Source organism: Salvelinus sp. IW2-2015, unplaced genomic scaffold, assembly GCF_002910315.2.
Source record: "Salvelinus sp. IW2-2015 unplaced genomic scaffold, ASM291031v2 Un_scaffold4344, whole genome shotgun sequence".
Lineage (NCBI taxonomy): Eukaryota > Metazoa > Chordata > Actinopteri > Salmoniformes > Salmonidae > Salvelinus > Salvelinus sp. IW2-2015.
Window position 1 is genome coordinate 12,038 of NW_019945615.1, and position 5,665 is coordinate 17,702.

Below are 5,665 nucleotides of genomic sequence, written 5' to 3' on the forward strand. Positions count from 1 at the left end.
TCTGTATATTTTATCATTTCATTTAGGATAACATCAACCCCACAAGTCTTTTTGGGTTGTTGGGTTTGTATATTGTCCTGTAGTTCATTCAATGTAATTGGAGAATCCAGTGKGTTCTGGTAGTCTTTAATAGTTGATTCTAAGATTTGTATTTGATCATGTATATGTTTTTACTGTTTTTTGTTTGTTCTTTGTTAAAGAGACAAAACGATTGGAGAAGTGTTTTACCCATACATCTACGTTTTGAATCGATAACTTTGTGTTGTTGTTTGTTTAGAGTTTTCCAATTTTCCCAGAAGTGGTCAGATTCTATGGAGTCTTCAGTTACATTGAGCTGATTTCTGATGTGCTGTTCCATCTTTTTCTGTAGTGTATTTCTGTATTGTTTTAGTGATTCACCATAGTGAAGGCGTATGCTCAGGTTTTCTGGGTCTCTGTGTTATTGGTTGGAAAGGTTTCTCAATTTCTTTCTTAGGTTTTTGCGTTCTTCATCAAACCAATTGTCATTGTTGTTCATTTTCTAAGGTTGTCTGTTTAACATTTTTTGATTTGATAAGAAAGCTGAGAGGTCAAATATAGTGTTTAGGTTTTCTACTGCCAAGTGTACACCTTCACTATTACAGTGAAACATTTTGTCCAGGAATACCATAGGAGTCCCCTCGACGCCTACCATTGTCTATATACATACCCAGCGTCCAACAGAGCTGCAGGAGTTGTGACCCATTTTTGTTGGTTATGTTGTCGTAGTTGTGTCTGGAGGGGAATRTGGGGGAGGGAATGCTRTCACCTCCAGGCAGGTGTTTGTCCCCATGTRTACTGAGAGTGTCAGGTTCTTGTCCAGTTCTGGYATTTAGGTCGCCACAGACTAGTRCATGTCCCTGGGCCAAGAAATTGTTGATCTCCCCCTCTAGGATGGAGAAGCTGTCTTCATTAAAGTATGGGGATTCTATTGGGGGGATATAGGTAGCACACATGAGGACATGTTTCTCTGTTGAGATAATTTCCTTATTAATTTCTAGCCAGATGTAAAATGTTCCTGTTTTGACTAATTTAATAGAGTGGGTTAGGTCTGCTCTATACTAAATTAGCATACCCACTGAGTCTCTTCACTGTTTCACACCTGGTAGTCGGATTGGTTATTGCTGATGTGTGTCCCCATCAGTTATGATGTTTTATTCTGATTGTGTGTCCCCCATCGGTTATGATCGTTAATTCTGATGTGTACCACCCCATCAGTTATGATGTTATTCTGATGCTGTACCCCTCCAAGCGATGTGGGCCGTCAGTTTATGGATGTTATTCGATGTGTCCCCCCCAGGTCGGGTTTGATGTTATCTGATGTGTAAGCCCCCCCATCAGTTATGATGTTATTCTGATGTGTCCGCCCCCCGCCATCGGTTAAGATGTTATTCTGAATGTGTACCACCCCCCTCAGTTATGATGTTATTACTGATGTGTCCCGCCACCATCGGTATGATGTTAATTTCTGATTGTACCCCCATCAGTATTGAGTTATTCTGATGTGTACCGCCACCATCAAGTTATGATGTTTTCCTGATGTTACCCCCCGCCATCGGTGATGTTATTCTGATGTGTACCCCCCCCATCAAGTTAATGATGTTATTCTGATGTGGTCCCCCCCATCGGTTATGGATGTTTTCTGATGTGTACCCCCCATCAGTGTATGAATGTTATTCTGATGTGTACCCCCCTTCTCCCCATCAGTTATGAATGTTATTTCGAATGTGTACCCCCCCACATCAGTTATGATTTATTCTGATGTGTACCACCCCATAGTTAAGATGTTATTCTGATGTGTACCCCCCCCATCTTTAATGATGTTATTCTGATGTGTACGCCCATCAGGTTAATGATGTTATTTCTGATTGTACCGCCCCATCAAGTTTAATGACATATCTTCCTTCCTCAATGGCTTACTGATGTATCCTGAATGACGAGCACCCACCATGACGTCACTAATCAGAGAGGATGCTGGGATGGCTTCGCCCCGGAGGATACCTGTCTTTCAGGGGTCCCTGCAACTAGCAATGCAGTACAGCTCTAAATCACCGTGAATATCTATTGGTGAGTAACTCCTTCCAGTCTAGTGAATCCTAGATCTCTGTAGAGCGGTTTTGATAGGTGAATCATCATGGTGATCTATCTACACGAGACACTCTTCTCATACCCTGTCATCCTCTCATCTTTATACTAACGTAAGATCACTATTCAGTCCACTCACCTTCGTGGGTTACTTGAAGATTCCATCAGATAGTCTACTTTCCATCTGTTGTGTTAAGTAAGGGATAATCACTGAGAGGCAAATCGCGTTCTATGGGGTAGACATAATTGAATAACGTGACCCTTCCGACGAGTTGCAATTATTTTTCCAGAGACGCATAGAAGCCTCCGAGTTCTTTCCTTTTTAATACCTTGGCTATCATTTAAGCACATTTACCTCTAGATATGTGTTCAACATCACTGAAGTAGCTAGCTGAGTTTAACTAGATAGCTACAGTAGTTTGCGGGGTAAATAGCAAGCTGTTTGTTTGGTTATCTAAGAAAAACTCCAAGTTCTGCTTGCCATTAGGAAAAATGTTTTCAATTCGGTCTTTGCTTTCAACAAAGCCAGCTGCAAACATAGAAGCGTAGAATGATCTCTAGCCATTGGACTTCTACGGTGCTGAGATATACTGGAAAATAGGAAAATATGCATGCGCTAAATGCCGCTCAAGCAATAGAAACAGTATTCACAATGCATGGTAAAAAACGGTATAATCATGGTCTGATTGTAACAGTTTACCATTAATGTGCCATAAAACGTATAACTGCCAAGGGCAATCAGTTGTCAATCGCACTGGTTTTCTCTCTCTGCTCTTGTCCAGGTGACTGTAAGACATGAACTTTACACCCTACCACTACATCTCTCCTGTCTCTCGTCTCTCTCTTGTCTTCTTGTCTCTCTCTGTCTCTCTCTGGTCTGGTCTCTCTCTGTCTCTCTCTGCCATCTCTCTGGTTCTCTCTCTGTCTCTCTCTTCTGTATCTTCTTGTCTCTCTCTCTGTCTCTCTTCTCTGTGTCTCTTCTGTCTGCTTCTCTTCTGTCTCTCCTCCTCTGTCAATTCAATTCAATTCATTCAGGGGCTTTATTGGCAGGAAAATGTGTTTAACATTGCAAAGCAAATGAGGGGAGACAATACAACAAAGTGAAACAACAAACGAATTAACAGTAACATTTACACATACAGAAGTTTCACAAAACAAGTAAAGACTTACGAGTGTCATATTAAATAATACAGTGTGTAACAGATGTACAAAATCGTTAAGCACACGTTAAATAAGTAAGGCATAAAAATATGGGTTGTATTTACATGGTGTTTGGTTTTTCACTGGGTTGCCTTTTTATTGTGGCAACAGGTCACAAATTTGCTGCTGTGATGGAACACTTGTGGAATTTCACCCCAGTAGATATGGAGTTTTCAAATATTGGATTTGTTTTTCCGAATCTTTTGTGGATCTTGTGTGATCTGAGGATATTGTCTCTATATGGTCATGACACTTGGGCAGAGGTTACGGAAAGTGCAGCTCGGTTTCCCCTCAAATTTTTGTGGGGCAGTGGTGCACATAGCTGTCTTCTCTTGACGAGCCCAAGTCTGCCTACGGCGGGGCCTTCTTCAATAGCAAGGCTATGCTCAACGAGTCTGTAATAGTTCAAAGCTTTCCTTAAGTTTGGGTCAGTCAAGATGCACAGTGGTCAGGTAATTTGCCACTGTGTATTCCCTGTTTAGGCCGAATGCCATCTAGTTTGCTCTGTTTTTTTGTTATTTTCCAATGTGTCAGTAATTATCTTTTTTGTTTTCTCATGATTTGGTTGGGTCTAATTGTGGCTGTTTCCCTGGGGCTTTGGTGGGTGTGTGTGTTTGTGACAGAAGCTAGGAACCGAAGCTGCTTAGGGACTCTTCTCCACCAGGTTCATCTCTCTGTAGTGATGGCTTTGTTATGGAAGGTTTGGAATCGCTCTTTGGTGGTTGTAGAATTTAACGGCTCTTTCTTGGATTTTTGATAATTAGTGGGTATCCGGCCTAATTCTGCTACTGCAATGCAATTGCACTTTTGTGTTCTGCGTATGTAGCAGGAGGTATTTGCAGAATTCCTGCATGCGAGAGTCTCAATTTGGGTGTTTGCCCCCATTTTGTGAAATCTTGGTTGGTGAGCGGACCCCAGACTCACAACCATAAGGCAATGGGCTCTATGACTGATTCAGTATTTTTAGGCCAGATCCCTAATTGGTATGTTGAAATTTTATGTTCCTTTTGATGGCATAGAATGCCCTTCTTGCCTTGTCTCTCAGATCGTTCCACGAGCTTGTGGAAGTTACCCTGTGGATGCTGAACTGTTTTAGGCCGAGGTATGTATGTTTTTTGTGTGCTCTAAGGGGAAGGTGTCTAGATGGAATTGTGGTCCTGGCTCGACTGGACCTTTTTTTGAATCACAATTATTTTGGTCCTTACTGAGATTTAAACATGTCAGGGCCTCAGGTTCTGACAGAATCTGTGCATGAAGATCTAGGTGCTGCTGTAGGCCCTTCCTTGTTTTGGTGAAGAGCCCCAGATCATCAGCAAACCAGTAGACATTGACTTCGGATTCTATGTAGGTGTGAGACCCGGTGCTGCAGACTGCTTCTCGTGCCCGCACCAATTCGTTGATATATATGTTGAAGAGGGGTGGGGCTTAAGCTGCAATCCCTGTTCACCCCACGACCCTGTGTGAAGAAATGTGTGTGTTTTGCCATTTAACCGCACACCTTGTTTTGTGTACTGGATGTGTACTCTGTCTTCTCTCAATGTCTCTCTCTCTGTGCTCTCTCGTCTGTCTGTCTCTCTGTCTCTCTCTCTGTCCTGTCTCTTGTTTTCTCAATCATCTCTGTCCAGGTGACTGTAAGATGAACTTTAACCCCTACCACTACATCTCTCTCTGTCTCTCTCGTCTCTCTCTGTCGTCTCTGCTGTCTCTTCTCTGTCCTCTCTCTCTGTCTCTCTCTGCTGTCCTCCTCTCTGGTCTCTCTCTCATGTTCTCTCTTTCTGTCTCTCTCTCTCTGTCTCCTCTCTCTGTCTCTCTCTCTCTGTCTTTCTCTGTCTCTCTCTCTCTCGTCTTCTCTCTCTTTTTCCTCTCTTCTCCTCTCGTGGTCTGTCTGTCCAGGTTGACTCGTAAGAGGAACCATTTAACCCACCCCCTACAGATCATGGTCCTATACTCGTCTTCTCTTCTGTTCCAGTGACTGTAAGAGGGTAACCATTTAATTCCACACACACTACAAGAATCTGTCTCTCTCTTCTCTCTCCTGTCCAGGTGACTATTAAAGAGGACATTTAAACCCCACACACTAAAGATTCGTTACGGGCCCAAACAGTCAGCCTGATGACAACAACTACTGCGGAGGAAGTCAGAGGGGACGGACGAAGCAGGTGTGTTGGCTTGCCATCGTGCTCAATAAACTGTGCACGACATATCATCAAGCGTAGGCTGGCTTTATTACTATCATTGTGTTATATCGCTCATATAATGTGTGTAAATTATCATAATTGCCACTGTCAGGCTCTTTGCATGTGTGTGTGTGTGTGTTTGGGGGGGGGGGGGGCGCGGCAATCATTAACTCTCCTATATCTTC

At 42.8% G+C, this 5,665-nt stretch overlaps 1 protein-coding gene across 1 annotated transcript in view; it reads left to right on the forward strand.

Annotated features, from left to right (window-relative positions):
* LOC112077161 (uncharacterized) overlaps positions 1-5,665 on the forward strand; it is a 27,777-nt gene that overhangs the window by 10,558 nt on the left and 11,554 nt on the right.